Source organism: Conger conger, chromosome 15, assembly GCF_963514075.1.
Source record: "Conger conger chromosome 15, fConCon1.1, whole genome shotgun sequence".
Classification (NCBI taxonomy): Eukaryota; Metazoa; Chordata; class Actinopteri; order Anguilliformes; family Congridae; genus Conger; species Conger conger.
This window is the reverse complement of record NC_083774.1, coordinates 39,001,642-39,015,698: the sequence shown is the minus strand read 5'-3', so window position 1 is coordinate 39,015,698 and position 14,057 is coordinate 39,001,642. Positions and strand designations below refer to the sequence as shown.

Sequence of the window (14,057 nt, the reverse complement as noted above, 5' to 3'; positions counted from 1 at the left end):
CGGACAGTGTGCCGAAACCCGGGATCGAACCAGGGACCTTTAGATCTTCAGTCTAACGCTCTCCCAACTGAGCTATTTCGGCACCCTCGGCGGGGCGGTCGGTGAAGAGTGACGCTGGTACAACAATGCTGCAGGTTCAATGCGTAAAATGGCCGAGTTGCCCACGTGCTGCCGAAGATATGGATGATAGGAAAGATACTCTGTCAGAAAGCACAGCAATTTATCTCTGGCAGTTTTCTCTCCTCCAATACGCCATCCCTCAACAAGAGGTGACTGGAGTTGTCTTTAAATTCAAGTATCACATTGCTGCTCGCTTGTAGTAACTCTGGCCCATTGGAATTCCTCCCAGCACGATCGCTGAGCGACATCGATGTATCCGGCGCGCTGTGGGGCGCTCTGGCAGCCGGCACCGTCTCCTCGTTAGTATAGTGGCCAGTATCCCCGCCTGTCACGCGGGAGACCGGGGTTCGATTCCCCGACGGGGAGTTTGCCCTCTTGTTCTTCCCACAGACAAAACAAAGCAAACTTCAGGTAAAAGGAGTCTTGTCCCGCATCTCTCACGGGGAGGCGAAAGGGTAACAGCGCGCTCTTGATGTTGGCTTTTCACTTTTCTCCTGCACAGTCAGTAATCTACGCAAATGAAGAACAAATGACCATTGGCAGCAATGTTCCCGCACGGCGGGTTTTGTAGAGGGTGAAATCTGGGGAACTTGTTTGCCACAGTGCTTTATCAAAAAAATGGCAGAAATCCTCAGAAGTTGATTGCGTCATGCGAGAGGGGTTTTATCACCCACCAGACTGTTGAGCGGTCAGCAGGCTCAGGTAGGGAGGTCAGGACAATTCACAAAAAAGGGGGCGCGGACAGTGTGCCGAAACCCGGGATCGAACCAGGGACCTTTAGATCTTCAGTCTAACGCTCTCCCAACTGAGCTATTTCGGCACCCTGGGTGGAGCGGTCGGTGAAGAGTGACGCTGGTACAACAATGCTGCAGGTTCAATGCGTAAAATGGCCGAGTAGCCCACGTGCTGCCGAAGATATGGATGATAGGAAAGATACTCTGTCAGAAAGCACAGCAATTTATCTCTGGCAGTTTTCTCTCCTCCAATACAGCCATCCCTCAACAAGAGGTGACTGGAGTTGTCTTTAAATTCAAGTATCACATTGCTGCTCGCTTGTAGTAACTCTGGCCCATTGGAATTCCTCCCAGCACGATCGCTGAGCGACATCGATGTATCCGGCGCGCTGTGGGGCGCTCTGGCAGCCGGCACCGTCTCCTCGTTAGTATAGTGGCCAGTATCCCCGCCTGTCACGCGGGAGACCGGGGTTCGATTCCCCGACGGGGAGTTTGCCCTCTTGTTCTTCCCACAGACAAAACAAAGCAAACTTCAGGTAAAAGGAGTCTTGTCCCGCATCTCTCACGGGGAGGCGAAAGGGTAACAGCGCGCTCTTGATGTTGGCTTTTCACTTTTCTCCTGCACAGTCAGTAATCTACGCAAATGAAGAACAAATGACCATTGGCAGCAATGTTCCCGCACGGCGGGTTTTGTAGAGGGTGAAATCTGGGGAACTTGTTTGCCACAGTGCTTTATCAAAAAAATGGCAGAAATCCTCAGAAGTTGATTGCGTCATGCGAGAGGGGTTTTATCACCCACCAGACTGTTGAGCGGTCAGCAGGCTCAGGTAGGGAGGTCAGGACAATTCACAAAAAAGGGGGCGCGGACAGTGTGCCGAAACCCGGGATCGAACCAGGGACCTTTAGATCTTCAGTCTAACGCTCTCCCAACTGAGCTATTTCGGCACCCTGGGTGGAGCGGTCGGTGAAGAGTGACGCTGGTACAACAATGCTGCAGGTTCAATGCGTAAAATGGCCGAGTAGCCCACGTGCTGCCGAAGATATGGATGATAGGAAAGATACTCTGTCAGAAAGCACAGCAATTTATCTCTGGCAGTTTTCTCTCCTCCAATACAGCCATCCCTCAACAAGAGGTGACTGGAGTTGTCTTTAAATTCAAGTATCACATTGCTGCTCGCTTGTAGTAACTCTGGCCCATTGGAATTCCTCCCAGCACGATCGCTGAGCGACATCGATGTATCCGGCGCGCTGTGGGGCGCTCTGGCAGCCGGCACCGTCTCCTCGTTAGTATAGTGGCCAGTATCCCCGCCTGTCACGCGGGAGACCGGGGTTCGATTCCCCGACGGGGAGTTTGCCCTCTTGTTCTTCCCACAGACAAAACAAAGCAAACTTCAGGTAAAAGGAGTCTTGTCCCGCATCTCTCACGGGGAGGCGAAAGGGTAACAGCGCGCTCTTGATGTTGGCTTTTCACTTTTCTCCTGCACAGTCAGTAATCTACGCAAATGAAGAACAAATGACCATTGGCAGCAATGTTCCCGCACGGCGGGTTTTGTAGAGGGTGAAATCTGGGGAACTTGTTTGCCACAGTGCTTTATCAAAAAAATGGCAGAAATCCTCAGAAGTTGATTGCGTCATGCGAGAGGGGTTTTATCACCCACCAGACTGTTGAGCGGTCAGCAGGCTCAGGTAGGGAGGTCAGGACAATTCACAAAAAAGGGGGCGCGGACAGTGTGCCGAAACCCGGGATCGAACCAGGGACCTTTAGATCTTCAGTCTAACGCTCTCCCAACTGAGCTATTTCGGCACCCTGGGTGGAGCGGTCGGTGAAGAGTGACGCTGGTACAACAATGCTGCAGGTTCAATGCGTAAAATGGCCGAGTAGCCCACGTGCTGCCGAAGATATGGATGATAGGAAAGATACTCTGTCAGAAAGCACAGCAATTTATCTCTGGCAGTTTTCTCTCCTCCAATACAGCCATCCCTCAACAAGAGGTGACTGGAGTTGTCTTTAAATTCAAGTATCACATTGCTGCTCGCTTGTAGTAACTCTGGCCCATTGGAATTCCTCCCAGCACGATCGCTGAGCGACATCGATGTATCCGGCGCGCTGTGGGGCGCTCTGGCAGCCGGCACCGTCTCCTCGTTAGTATAGTGGCCAGTATCCCCGCCTGTCACGCGGGAGACCGGGGTTCGATTCCCCGACGGGGAGTTTGCCCTCTTGTTCTTCCCACAGACAAAACAAAGCAAACTTCAGGTAAAAGGAGTCTTGTCCCGCATCTCTCACGGGGAGGCGAAAGGGTAACAGCGCGCTCTTGATGTTGGCTTTTCACTTTTCTCCTGCACAGTCAGTAATCTACGCAAATGAAGAACAAATGACCATTGGCAGCAATGTTCCCGCACGGCGGGTTTTGTAGAGGGTGAAATCTGGGGAACTTGTTTGCCACAGTGCTTTATCAAAAAAATGGCAGAAATCCTCAGAAGTTGATTGCGTCATGCGAGCGGGGTTTTATCACCCACCAGACTGTTGAGCGGTCAGCAGGCTCAGGTAGGGAGGTCAGGACAATTCACAAAAAAGGGGGCGCGGACAGTGTGCCGAAACCCGGGATCGAACCAGGGACCTTTAGATCTTCAGTCTAACGCTCTCCCAACTGAGCTATTTCGGCACCCTCGGCGGGGCGGTCGGTGAAGAGTGACGCTGGTACAACAATGCTGCAGGTTCAATGCGTAAAATGGCCGAGTTGCCCACGTGCTGCCGAAGATATGGATGATAGGAAAGATACTCTGTCAGAAAGCACAGCAATTTATCTCTGGCAGTTTTCTCTCCTCCAATACAGCCATCCCTCAACAAGAGGTGACTGGAGTTGTCTTTAAATTCAAGTATCACATTGCTGCTCGCTTGTAGTAACTCTGGCCCATTGGAATTCCTCCCAGCACGATCGCTGAGCGACATCGATGTATCCGGCGCGCTGTGGGGCGCTCTGGCAGCCGGCACCGTCTCCTCGTTAGTATAGTGGCCAGTATCCCCGCCTGTCACGCGGGAGACCGGGGTTCGATTCCCCGACGGGGAGTTTGCCCTCTTGTTCTTCCCACAGACAAAACAAAGCAAACTTCAGGTAAAAGGAGTCTTGTCCCGCATCTCTCACGGGGAGGCGAAAGGGTAACAGCGCGCTCTTGATGTTGGCTTTTCACTTTTCTCCTGCACAGTCAGTAATCTACGCAAATGAAGAACAAATGACCATTGGCAGCAATGTTCCCGCACGGCGGGTTTTGTAGAGGGTGAAATCTGGGGAACTTGTTTGCCACAGTGCTTTATCAAAAAAATGGCCGAAATCCTCAGAAGTTGATTGCGTCATGCGAGCGGGGTTTTATCACCCACCAGACTGTTGAGCGGTCAGCAGGCTCAGGTAGGGAGGTCAGGACAATTCACAAAAAAGGGGGCGCGGACAGTGTGCCGAAACCCGGGATCGAACCAGGGACCTTTAGATCTTCAGTCTAACGCTCTCCCAACTGAGCTATTTCGGCACCCTGGGTGGAGAGGTCGGTGAAGAGTGACGCTGGTACAACAATGCTGCAGGTTCAATGCGTAAAATGGCCGAGTAGCCCACGTGCTGCCGAAGATATGGATGATAGGAAAGATACTCTGTCAGAAAGCACAGCAATTTATCTCTGGCAGTTTTCTCTCCTCCAATACAGCCATCCCTCAACAAGAGGTGACTGGAGTTGTCTTTAAATTCAAGTATCACATTGCTGCTCGCTTGTAGTAACTCTGGCCCATTGGAATTCCTCCCAGCACGATCGCTGAGCGACATCGATGTATCCGGCGCGCTGTGGGGCGCTCTGGCAGCCGGCACCGTCTCCTCGTTAGTATAGTGGCCAGTATCCCCGCCTGTCACGCGGGAGACCGGGGTTCGATTCCCCGACGGGGAGTTTGCCCTCTTGTTCTTCCCACAGACAAAACAAAGCAAACTTCAGGTAAAAGGAGTCTTGTCCCGCATCTCTCACGGGGAGGCGAAAGGGTAACAGCGCGCTCTTGATGTTGGCTTTTCACTTTTCTCCTGCACAGTCAGTAATCTACGCAAATGAAGAACAAATGACCATTGGCAGCAATGTTCCCGCACGGCGGGTTTTGTAGAGGGTGAAATCTGGGGAACTTGTTTGCCACAGTGCTTTATCAAAAAAATGGCCGAAATCCTCAGAAGTTGATTGCGTCATGCGAGCGGGGTTTTATCACCCACCAGACTGTTGAGCGGTCAGCAGGCTCAGGTAGGGAGGTCAGGACAATTCACAAAAAAGGGGGCGCGGACAGTGTGCCGAAACCCGGGATCGAACCAGGGACCTTTAGATCTTCAGTCTAACGCTCTCCCAACTGAGCTATTTCGGCACCCTGGGTGGAGAGGTCGGTGAAGAGTGACGCTGGTACAACAATGCTGCAGGTTCAATGCGTAAAATGGCCGAGTAGCCCACGTGCTGCCGAAGATATGGATGATAGGAAAGATACTCTGTCAGAAAGCACAGCAATTTATCTCTGGCAGTTTTCTCTCCTCCAATACAGCCATCCCTCAACAAGAGGTGACTGGAGTTGTCTTTAAATTCAAGTATCACATTGCTGCTCGCTTGTAGTAACTCTGGCCCATTGGAATTCCTCCCAGCACGATCGCTGAGCGACATCGATGTATCCGGCGCGCTGTGGGGCGCTCTGGCAGCCGGCACCGTCTCCTCGTTAGTATAGTGGCCAGTATCCCCGCCTGTCACGCGGGAGACCGGGGTTCGATTCCCCGACGGGGAGTTTGCCCTCTTGTTCTTCCCACAGACAAAACAAAGCAAACTTCAGGTAAAAGGAGTCTTGTCCCGCATCTCTCACGGGGAGGCGAAAGGGTAACAGCGCGCTCTTGATGTTGGCTTTTCACTTTTCTCCTGCACAGTCAGTAATCTACGCAAATGAAGAACAAATGACCATTGGCAGCAATGTTCCCGCACGGCGGGTTTTGTAGAGGGTGAAATCTGGGGAACTTGTTTGCCACAGTGCTTTATCAAAAAAATGGCCGAAATCCTCAGAAGTTGATTGCGTCATGCGAGCGGGGTTTTATCACCCACCAGACTGTTGAGCGGTCAGCAGGCTCAGGTAGGGAGGTCAGGACAATTCACAAAAAAGGGGGCGCGGACAGTGTGCCGAAACCCGGGATCGAACCAGGGACCTTTAGATCTTCAGTCTAACGCTCTCCCAACTGAGCTATTTCGGCACCCTGGGTGGAGAGGTCGGTGAAGAGTGACGCTGGTACAACAATGCTGCAGGTTCAATGCGTAAAATGGCCGAGTAGCCCACGTGCTGCCGAAGATATGGATGATAGGAAAGATACTCTGTCAGAAAGCACAGCAATTTATCTCTGGCAGTTTTCTCTCCTCCAATACAGCCATCCCTCAACAAGAGGTGACTGGAGTTGTCTTTAAATTCAAGTATCACATTGCTGCTCGCTTGTAGTAACTCTGGCCCATTGGAATTCCTCCCAGCACGATCGCTGAGCGACATCGATGTATCCGGCGCGCTGTGGGGCGCTCTGGCAGCCGGCACCGTCTCCTCGTTAGTATAGTGGCCAGTATCCCCGCCTGTCACGCGGGAGACCGGGGTTCGATTCCCCGACGGGGAGTTTGCCCTCTTGTTCTTCCCACAGACAAAACAAAGCAAACTTCAGGTAAAAGGAGTCTTGTCCCGCATCTCTCACGGGGAGGCGAAAGGGTAACAGCGCGCTCTTGATGTTGGCTTTTCACTTTTCTCCTGCACAGTCAGTAATCTACGCAAATGAAGAACAAATGACCATTGGCAGCAATGTTCCCGCACGGCGGGTTTTGTAGAGGGTGAAATCTGGGGAACTTGTTTGCCACAGTGCTTTATCAAAAAAATGGCCGAAATCCTCAGAAGTTGATTGCGTCATGCGAGCGGGGTTTTATCACCCACCAGACTGTTGAGCGGTCAGCAGGCTCAGGTAGGGAGGTCAGGACAATTCACAAAAAAGGGGGCGCGGACAGTGTGCCGAAACCCGGGATCGAACCAGGGACCTTTAGATCTTCAGTCTAACGCTCTCCCAACTGAGCTATTTCGGCACCCTGGGTGGAGAGGTCGGTGAAGAGTGACGCTGGTACAACAATGCTGCAGGTTCAATGCGTAAAATGGCCGAGTAGCCCACGTGCTGCCGAAGATATGGATGATAGGAAAGATACTCTGTCAGAAAGCACAGCAATTTATCTCTGGCAGTTTTCTCTCCTCCAATACAGCCATCCCTCAACAAGAGGTGACTGGAGTTGTCTTTAAATTCAAGTATCACATTGCTGCTCGCTTGTAGTAACTCTGGCCCATTGGAATTCCTCCCAGCACGATCGCTGAGCGACATCGATGTATCCGGCGCGCTGTGGGGCGCTCTGGCAGCCGGCACCGTCTCCTCGTTAGTATAGTGGCCAGTATCCCCGCCTGTCACGCGGGAGACCGGGGTTCGATTCCCCGACGGGGAGTTTGCCCTCTTGTTCTTCCCACAGACAAAACAAAGCAAACTTCAGGTAAAAGGAGTCTTGTCCCGCATCTCTCACGGGGAGGCGAAAGGGTAACAGCGCGCTCTTGATGTTGGCTTTTCACTTTTCTCCTGCACAGTCAGTAATCTACGCAAATGAAGAACAAATGACCATTGGCAGCAATGTTCCCGCACGGCGGGTTTTGTAGAGGGTGAAATCTGGGGAACTTGTTTGCCACAGTGCTTTATCAAAAAAATGGCCGAAATCCTCAGAAGTTGATTGCGTCATGCGAGCGGGGTTTTATCACCCACCAGACTGTTGAGCGGTCAGCAGGCTCAGGTAGGGAGGTCAGGACAATTCACAAAAAAGGGGGCGCGGACAGTGTGCCGAAACCCGGGATCGAACCAGGGACCTTTAGATCTTCAGTCTAACTCTCGCCCAACTGAGCTATTTCGGCACCCTCGGTGGAGCGGTCGGTGAAGAGTGACGCTGGTACAACAATGCTGCAGGTTCAATGCGTAAAATGGCCGAGTAGCCCACGTGCTGCCGAAGATATGGATGATAGGAAAGATACTCTGTCAGAAAGCACAGCAATTTATCTCTGGCAGTTTTCTCTCCTCCAATACAGCCATCCCTCAACAAGAGGTGTCTGGAGTTGTCTTGAAATTCAAGTATCACATTGCTGCTCGCTTGTAGCGCGCTCTTGATGTTGGCTTTTCACTTTTCTCCTGCACAGTCAGTAATCTACGCAAATGAAGAACAAATGACCATTGGCAGCAATGTTCCCGCACGGCGGTTTTTGTAGAGGGTGAAATCTGGGGAACTTGTTTGCCACAGTGCTTTATCAAAAAAATGGCAGAAATCCTCAGAAGTTGATTGCGTCATGCGAGCGGGGTTTTATCACCCACCAGACTGTTGAGCGGTCAGCAGGCTCAGGTAGGGAGGTCAGGACAATTCACAAAAAAGGGGGCGCTGACAGTGTGCCGAAACCCGGGATCGAACCAGGGACCTTTAGATCTTCAGTCTAACGCTCTCCCAACTGAGCTATTTCGGCACCCTGGGTGGAGAGGTCGGTGAAGAGTGACGCTGGTACAACAATGCTGCAGGTTCAATGCGTAAAATGGCCGAGTAGCCCACGTGCTGCCGAAGATATGGATGATAGGAAAGATACTCTGTCAGAAAGCACAGCAATTTATCTCTGGCAGTTTTCTCTCCTCCAATACAGCCATCCCTCAACAAGAGGTGACTGGAGTTGTCTTTAAATTCAAGTATCACATTGCTGCTCGCTTGTAGTAACTCTGGCCCATTGGAATTCCTCCCAGCACGATCGCTGAGCGACATCGATGTATCCGGCGCGCTGTGGGGCGCTCTGGCAGCCGGCACCGTCTCCTCGTTAGTATAGTGGCCAGTATCCCCGCCTGTCACGCGGGAGACCGGGGTTCGATTCCCCGACGGGGAGTTTGCCCTCTTGTTCTTCCCACAGACAAAACAAAGCAAACTTCAGGTAAAAGGAGTCTTGTCCCGCATCTCTCACGGGGAGGCGAAAGGGTAACAGCGCGCTCTTGATGTTGGCTTTTCACTTTTCTCCTGCACAGTCAGTAATCTACGCAAATGAAGAACAAATGACCATTGGCAGCAATGTTCCCGCACGGCGGGTTTTGTAGAGGGTGAAATCTGGGGAACTTGTTTGCCACAGTGCTTTATCAAAAAAATGGCAGAAATCCTCAGAAGTTGATTGCGTCATGCGAGCGGGGTTTTATCACCCACCAGACTGTTGAGCGGTCAGCAGGCTCAGGTAGGGAGGTCAGGACAATTCACAAAAAAGGGGGCGCGGACAGTGTGCCGAAACCCGGGATCGAACCAGGGACCTTTAGATCTTCAGTCTAACGCTCTCCCAACTGAGCTATTTCGGCACCCTCGGCGGGGCGGTCGGTGAAGAGTGACGCTGGTACAACAATGCTGCAGGTTCAATGCGTAAAATGGCCGAGTTGCCCACGTGCTGCCGAAGATATGGATGATAGGAAAGATACTCTGTCAGAAAGCACAGCAATTTATCTCTGGCAGTTTTCTCTCCTCCAATACAGCCATCCCTCAACAAGAGGTGACTGGAGTTGTCTTTAAATTCAAGTATCACATTGCTGCTCGCTTGTAGTAACTCTGGCCCATTGGAATTCCTCCCAGCACGATCGCTGAGCGACATCGATGTATCCGGCGCGCTGTGGGGCGCTCTGGCAGCCGGCACCGTCTCCTCGTTAGTATAGTGGCCAGTATCCCCGCCTGTCACGCGGGAGACCGGGGTTCGATTCCCCGACGGGGAGTTTGCCCTCTTGTTCTTCCCACAGACAAAACAAAGCAAACTTCAGGTAAAAGGAGTCTTGTCCCGCATCTCTCACGGGGAGGCGAAAGGGTAACAGCGCGCTCTTGATGTTGGCTTTTCACTTTTCTCCTGCACAGTCAGTAATCTACGCAAATGAAGAACAAATGACCATTGGCAGCAATGTTCCCGCACGGCGGGTTTTGTAGAGGGTGAAATCTGGGGAACTTGTTTGCCACAGTGCTTTATCAAAAAAATGGCAGAAATCCTCAGAAGTTGATTGCGTCATGCGAGCGGGGTTTTATCACCCACCAGACTGTTGAGCGGTCAGCAGGCTCAGGTAGGGAGGTCAGGACAATTCACAAAAAAGGGGGCGCGGACAGTGTGCCGAAACCCGGGATCGAACCAGGGACCTTTAGATCTTCAGTCTAACGCTCTCCCAACTGAGCTATTTCGGCACCCTCGGCGGGGCGGTCGGTGAAGAGTGACGCTGGTACAACAATGCTGCAGGTTCAATGCGTAAAATGGCCGAGTTGCCCACGTGCTGCCGAAGATATGGATGATAGGAAAGATACTCTGTCAGAAAGCACAGCAATTTATCTCTGGCAGTTTTCTCTCCTCCAATACGCCATCCCTCAACAAGAGGTGACTGGAGTTGTCTTTAAATTCAAGTATCACATTGCTGCTCGCTTGTAGTAACTCTGGCCCATTGGAATTCCTCCCAGCACGATCGCTGAGCGACATCGATGTATCCGGCGCGCTGTGGGGCGCTCTGGCAGCCGGCACCGTCTCCTCGTTAGTATAGTGGCCAGTATCCCCGCCTGTCACGCGGGAGACCGGGGTTCGATTCCCCGACGGGGAGTTTGCCCTCTTGTTCTTCCCACAGACAAAACAAAGCAAACTTCAGGTAAAAGGAGTCTTGTCCCGCATCTCTCACGGGGAGGCGAAAGGGTAACAGCGCGCTCTTGATGTTGGCTTTTCACTTTTCTCCTGCACAGTCAGTAATCTACGCAAATGAAGAACAAATGACCATTGGCAGCAATGTTCCCGCACGGCGGGTTTTGTAGAGGGTGAAATCTGGGGAACTTGTTTGCCACAGTGCTTTATCAAAAAAATGGCAGAAATCCTCAGAAGTTGATTGCGTCATGCGAGAGGGGTTTTATCACCCACCAGACTGTTGAGCGGTCAGCAGGCTCAGGTAGGGAGGTCAGGACAATTCACAAAAAAGGGGGCGCGGACAGTGTGCCGAAACCCGGGATCGAACCAGGGACCTTTAGATCTTCAGTCTAACGCTCTCCCAACTGAGCTATTTCGGCACCCTGGGTGGAGCGGTCGGTGAAGAGTGACGCTGGTACAACAATGCTGCAGGTTCAATGCGTAAAATGGCCGAGTAGCCCACGTGCTGCCGAAGATATGGATGATAGGAAAGATACTCTGTCAGAAAGCACAGCAATTTATCTCTGGCAGTTTTCTCTCCTCCAATACAGCCATCCCTCAACAAGAGGTGACTGGAGTTGTCTTTAAATTCAAGTATCACATTGCTGCTCGCTTGTAGTAACTCTGGCCCATTGGAATTCCTCCCAGCACGATCGCTGAGCGACATCGATGTATCCGGCGCGCTGTGGGGCGCTCTGGCAGCCGGCACCGTCTCCTCGTTAGTATAGTGGCCAGTATCCCCGCCTGTCACGCGGGAGACCGGGGTTCGATTCCCCGACGGGGAGTTTGCCCTCTTGTTCTTCCCACAGACAAAACAAAGCAAACTTCAGGTAAAAGGAGTCTTGTCCCGCATCTCTCACGGGGAGGCGAAAGGGTAACAGCGCGCTCTTGATGTTGGCTTTTCACTTTTCTCCTGCACAGTCAGTAATCTACGCAAATGAAGAACAAATGACCATTGGCAGCAATGTTCCCGCACGGCGGGTTTTGTAGAGGGTGAAATCTGGGGAACTTGTTTGCCACAGTGCTTTATCAAAAAAATGGCAGAAATCCTCAGAAGTTGATTGCGTCATGCGAGAGGGGTTTTATCACCCACCAGACTGTTGAGCGGTCAGCAGGCTCAGGTAGGGAGGTCAGGACAATTCACAAAAAAGGGGGCGCGGACAGTGTGCCGAAACCCGGGATCGAACCAGGGACCTTTAGATCTTCAGTCTAACGCTCTCCCAACTGAGCTATTTCGGCACCCTGGGTGGAGCGGTCGGTGAAGAGTGACGCTGGTACAACAATGCTGCAGGTTCAATGCGTAAAATGGCCGAGTAGCCCACGTGCTGCCGAAGATATGGATGATAGGAAAGATACTCTGTCAGAAAGCACAGCAATTTATCTCTGGCAGTTTTCTCTCCTCCAATACAGCCATCCCTCAACAAGAGGTGACTGGAGTTGTCTTTAAATTCAAGTATCACATTGCTGCTCGCTTGTAGTAACTCTGGCCCATTGGAATTCCTCCCAGCACGATCGCTGAGCGACATCGATGTATCCGGCGCGCTGTGGGGCGCTCTGGCAGCCGGCACCGTCTCCTCGTTAGTATAGTGGCCAGTATCCCCGCCTGTCACGCGGGAGACCGGGGTTCGATTCCCCGACGGGGAGTTTGCCCTCTTGTTCTTCCCACAGACAAAACAAAGCAAACTTCAGGTAAAAGGAGTCTTGTCCCGCATCTCTCACGGGGAGGCGAAAGGGTAACAGCGCGCTCTTGATGTTGGCTTTTCACTTTTCTCCTGCACAGTCAGTAATCTACGCAAATGAAGAACAAATGACCATTGGCAGCAATGTTCCCGCACGGCGGGTTTTGTAGAGGGTGAAATCTGGGGAACTTGTTTGCCACAGTGCTTTATCAAAAAAATGGCAGAAATCCTCAGAAGTTGATTGCGTCATGCGAGAGGGGTTTTATCACCCACCAGACTGTTGAGCGGTCAGCAGGCTCAGGTAGGGAGGTCAGGACAATTCACAAAAAAGGGGGCGCGGACAGTGTGCCGAAACCCGGGATCGAACCAGGGACCTTTAGATCTTCAGTCTAACGCTCTCCCAACTGAGCTATTTCGGCACCCTGGGTGGAGCGGTCGGTGAAGAGTGACGCTGGTACAACAATGCTGCAGGTTCAATGCGTAAAATGGCCGAGTAGCCCACGTGCTGCCGAAGATATGGATGATAGGAAAGATACTCTGTCAGAAAGCACAGCAATTTATCTCTGGCAGTTTTCTCTCCTCCAATACAGCCATCCCTCAACAAGAGGTGACTGGAGTTGTCTTTAAATTCAAGTATCACATTGCTGCTCGCTTGTAGTAACTCTGGCCCATTGGAATTCCTCCCAGCACGATCGCTGAGCGACATCGATGTATCCGGCGCGCTGTGGGGCGCTCTGGCAGCCGGCACCGTCTCCTCGTTAGTATAGTGGCCAGTATCCCCGCCTGTCACGCGGGAGACCGGGGTTCGATTCCCCGACGGGGAGTTTGCCCTCTTGTTCTTCCCACAGACAAAACAAAGCAAACTTCAGGTAAAAGGAGTCTTGTCCCGCATCTCTCACGGGGAGGCGAAAGGGTAACAGCGCGCTCTTGATGTTGGCTTTTCACTTTTCTCCTGCACAGTCAGTAATCTACGCAAATGAAGAACAAATGACCATTGGCAGCAATGTTCCCGCACGGCGGGTTTTGTAGAGGGTGAAATCTGGGGAACTTGTTTGCCACAGTGCTTTATCAAAAAAATGGCAGAAATCCTCAGAAGTTGATTGCGTCATGCGAGCGGGGTTTTATCACCCACCAGACTGTTGAGCGGTCAGCAGGCTCAGGTAGGGAGGTCAGGACAATTCACAAAAAAGGGGGCGCGGACAGTGTGCCGAAACCCGGGATCGAACCAGGGACCTTTAGATCTTCAGTCTAACGCTCTCCCAACTGAGCTATTTCGGCACCCTCGGCGGGGCGGTCGGTGAAGAGTGACGCTGGTACAACAATGCTGCAGGTTCAATGCGTAAAATGGCCGAGTTGCCCACGTGCTGCCGAAGATATGGATGATAGGAAAGATACTCTGTCAGAAAGCACAGCAATTTATCTCTGGCAGTTTTCTCTCCTCCAATACAGCCATCCCTCAACAAGAGGTGACTGGAGTTGTCTTTAAATTCAAGTATCACATTGCTGCTCGCTTGTAGTAACTCTGGCCCATTGGAATTCCTCCCAGCACGATCGCTGAGCGACATCGATGTATCCGGCGCGCTGTGGGGCGCTCTGGCAGCCGGCACCGTCTCCTCGTTAGTATAGTGGCCAGTATCCCCGCCTGTCACGCGGGAGACCGGGGTTCGATTCCCCGACGGGGAGTTTGCCCTCTTGTTCTTCCCACAGACAAAACAAAGCAAACTTCAGGTAAAAGGAGTCTTGTCCCGCATCTCTCACGGGGAGGCGAAAGGG

The 14,057-nt window shown here is 52.1% G+C and overlaps 32 non-coding genes across 32 annotated transcripts; 16 read left to right on the top strand and 16 right to left on the bottom strand.

Moving 5' to 3' along the window:
• Nucleotides 1-9: 9 nt before the first annotated feature.
• trnaf-gaa (transfer RNA phenylalanine (anticodon GAA)) lies at nucleotides 10-82 on the bottom strand. The gene has a single exon. It is a non-coding gene; the product is annotated as a tRNA-Phe (tRNA).
• Nucleotides 83-414: 332 nt separating this feature from the next.
• On the top strand, nucleotides 415-486 carry trnad-guc (transfer RNA aspartic acid (anticodon GUC)). Its single transcript has one exon. It is a non-coding gene; the product is annotated as a tRNA-Asp (tRNA).
• A 381-nt stretch (nucleotides 487-867) lies between these two features.
• On the bottom strand, nucleotides 868-940 carry trnaf-gaa (transfer RNA phenylalanine (anticodon GAA)). The gene has a single exon. It is a non-coding gene; the product is annotated as a tRNA-Phe (tRNA).
• A 333-nt stretch (nucleotides 941-1,273) lies between these two features.
• On the top strand, nucleotides 1,274-1,345 carry trnad-guc (transfer RNA aspartic acid (anticodon GUC)). The gene has a single exon. It is a non-coding gene; the product is annotated as a tRNA-Asp (tRNA).
• Nucleotides 1,346-1,726: 381 nt separating this feature from the next.
• On the bottom strand, nucleotides 1,727-1,799 carry trnaf-gaa (transfer RNA phenylalanine (anticodon GAA)). The gene has a single exon. It is a non-coding gene; the product is annotated as a tRNA-Phe (tRNA).
• Nucleotides 1,800-2,132: 333 nt separating this feature from the next.
• On the top strand, nucleotides 2,133-2,204 carry trnad-guc (transfer RNA aspartic acid (anticodon GUC)). The gene has a single exon. It is a non-coding gene; the product is annotated as a tRNA-Asp (tRNA).
• A 381-nt stretch (nucleotides 2,205-2,585) lies between these two features.
• On the bottom strand, nucleotides 2,586-2,658 carry trnaf-gaa (transfer RNA phenylalanine (anticodon GAA)). Its single transcript has one exon. It is a non-coding gene; the product is annotated as a tRNA-Phe (tRNA).
• Nucleotides 2,659-2,991: 333 nt separating this feature from the next.
• On the top strand, nucleotides 2,992-3,063 carry trnad-guc (transfer RNA aspartic acid (anticodon GUC)). The gene has a single exon. It is a non-coding gene; the product is annotated as a tRNA-Asp (tRNA).
• A 381-nt stretch (nucleotides 3,064-3,444) lies between these two features.
• trnaf-gaa (transfer RNA phenylalanine (anticodon GAA)) lies at nucleotides 3,445-3,517 on the bottom strand. The gene has a single exon. It is a non-coding gene; the product is annotated as a tRNA-Phe (tRNA).
• A 333-nt stretch (nucleotides 3,518-3,850) lies between these two features.
• Nucleotides 3,851-3,922, top strand: trnad-guc (transfer RNA aspartic acid (anticodon GUC)). The gene has a single exon. It is a non-coding gene; the product is annotated as a tRNA-Asp (tRNA).
• A 381-nt stretch (nucleotides 3,923-4,303) lies between these two features.
• On the bottom strand, nucleotides 4,304-4,376 carry trnaf-gaa (transfer RNA phenylalanine (anticodon GAA)). Its single transcript has one exon. It is a non-coding gene; the product is annotated as a tRNA-Phe (tRNA).
• Nucleotides 4,377-4,709: 333 nt separating this feature from the next.
• On the top strand, nucleotides 4,710-4,781 carry trnad-guc (transfer RNA aspartic acid (anticodon GUC)). The gene has a single exon. It is a non-coding gene; the product is annotated as a tRNA-Asp (tRNA).
• A 381-nt stretch (nucleotides 4,782-5,162) lies between these two features.
• trnaf-gaa (transfer RNA phenylalanine (anticodon GAA)) lies at nucleotides 5,163-5,235 on the bottom strand. Its single transcript has one exon. It is a non-coding gene; the product is annotated as a tRNA-Phe (tRNA).
• A 333-nt stretch (nucleotides 5,236-5,568) lies between these two features.
• Nucleotides 5,569-5,640, top strand: trnad-guc (transfer RNA aspartic acid (anticodon GUC)). The gene has a single exon. It is a non-coding gene; the product is annotated as a tRNA-Asp (tRNA).
• A 381-nt stretch (nucleotides 5,641-6,021) lies between these two features.
• Nucleotides 6,022-6,094, bottom strand: trnaf-gaa (transfer RNA phenylalanine (anticodon GAA)). The gene has a single exon. It is a non-coding gene; the product is annotated as a tRNA-Phe (tRNA).
• Nucleotides 6,095-6,427: 333 nt separating this feature from the next.
• trnad-guc (transfer RNA aspartic acid (anticodon GUC)) lies at nucleotides 6,428-6,499 on the top strand. The gene has a single exon. It is a non-coding gene; the product is annotated as a tRNA-Asp (tRNA).
• Nucleotides 6,500-6,880: 381 nt separating this feature from the next.
• Nucleotides 6,881-6,953, bottom strand: trnaf-gaa (transfer RNA phenylalanine (anticodon GAA)). The gene has a single exon. It is a non-coding gene; the product is annotated as a tRNA-Phe (tRNA).
• A 333-nt stretch (nucleotides 6,954-7,286) lies between these two features.
• Nucleotides 7,287-7,358, top strand: trnad-guc (transfer RNA aspartic acid (anticodon GUC)). Its single transcript has one exon. It is a non-coding gene; the product is annotated as a tRNA-Asp (tRNA).
• A 978-nt stretch (nucleotides 7,359-8,336) lies between these two features.
• trnaf-gaa (transfer RNA phenylalanine (anticodon GAA)) lies at nucleotides 8,337-8,409 on the bottom strand. Its single transcript has one exon. It is a non-coding gene; the product is annotated as a tRNA-Phe (tRNA).
• A 333-nt stretch (nucleotides 8,410-8,742) lies between these two features.
• Nucleotides 8,743-8,814, top strand: trnad-guc (transfer RNA aspartic acid (anticodon GUC)). Its single transcript has one exon. It is a non-coding gene; the product is annotated as a tRNA-Asp (tRNA).
• Nucleotides 8,815-9,195: 381 nt separating this feature from the next.
• Nucleotides 9,196-9,268, bottom strand: trnaf-gaa (transfer RNA phenylalanine (anticodon GAA)). The gene has a single exon. It is a non-coding gene; the product is annotated as a tRNA-Phe (tRNA).
• Nucleotides 9,269-9,601: 333 nt separating this feature from the next.
• Nucleotides 9,602-9,673, top strand: trnad-guc (transfer RNA aspartic acid (anticodon GUC)). The gene has a single exon. It is a non-coding gene; the product is annotated as a tRNA-Asp (tRNA).
• A 381-nt stretch (nucleotides 9,674-10,054) lies between these two features.
• trnaf-gaa (transfer RNA phenylalanine (anticodon GAA)) lies at nucleotides 10,055-10,127 on the bottom strand. The gene has a single exon. It is a non-coding gene; the product is annotated as a tRNA-Phe (tRNA).
• A 332-nt stretch (nucleotides 10,128-10,459) lies between these two features.
• On the top strand, nucleotides 10,460-10,531 carry trnad-guc (transfer RNA aspartic acid (anticodon GUC)). The gene has a single exon. It is a non-coding gene; the product is annotated as a tRNA-Asp (tRNA).
• Nucleotides 10,532-10,912: 381 nt separating this feature from the next.
• Nucleotides 10,913-10,985, bottom strand: trnaf-gaa (transfer RNA phenylalanine (anticodon GAA)). Its single transcript has one exon. It is a non-coding gene; the product is annotated as a tRNA-Phe (tRNA).
• Nucleotides 10,986-11,318: 333 nt separating this feature from the next.
• Nucleotides 11,319-11,390, top strand: trnad-guc (transfer RNA aspartic acid (anticodon GUC)). Its single transcript has one exon. It is a non-coding gene; the product is annotated as a tRNA-Asp (tRNA).
• A 381-nt stretch (nucleotides 11,391-11,771) lies between these two features.
• Nucleotides 11,772-11,844, bottom strand: trnaf-gaa (transfer RNA phenylalanine (anticodon GAA)). The gene has a single exon. It is a non-coding gene; the product is annotated as a tRNA-Phe (tRNA).
• A 333-nt stretch (nucleotides 11,845-12,177) lies between these two features.
• On the top strand, nucleotides 12,178-12,249 carry trnad-guc (transfer RNA aspartic acid (anticodon GUC)). Its single transcript has one exon. It is a non-coding gene; the product is annotated as a tRNA-Asp (tRNA).
• Nucleotides 12,250-12,630: 381 nt separating this feature from the next.
• Nucleotides 12,631-12,703, bottom strand: trnaf-gaa (transfer RNA phenylalanine (anticodon GAA)). Its single transcript has one exon. It is a non-coding gene; the product is annotated as a tRNA-Phe (tRNA).
• Nucleotides 12,704-13,036: 333 nt separating this feature from the next.
• Nucleotides 13,037-13,108, top strand: trnad-guc (transfer RNA aspartic acid (anticodon GUC)). The gene has a single exon. It is a non-coding gene; the product is annotated as a tRNA-Asp (tRNA).
• Nucleotides 13,109-13,489: 381 nt separating this feature from the next.
• Nucleotides 13,490-13,562, bottom strand: trnaf-gaa (transfer RNA phenylalanine (anticodon GAA)). Its single transcript has one exon. It is a non-coding gene; the product is annotated as a tRNA-Phe (tRNA).
• A 333-nt stretch (nucleotides 13,563-13,895) lies between these two features.
• Nucleotides 13,896-13,967, top strand: trnad-guc (transfer RNA aspartic acid (anticodon GUC)). The gene has a single exon. It is a non-coding gene; the product is annotated as a tRNA-Asp (tRNA).
• Nucleotides 13,968-14,057: the final 90 nt, after the last annotated feature.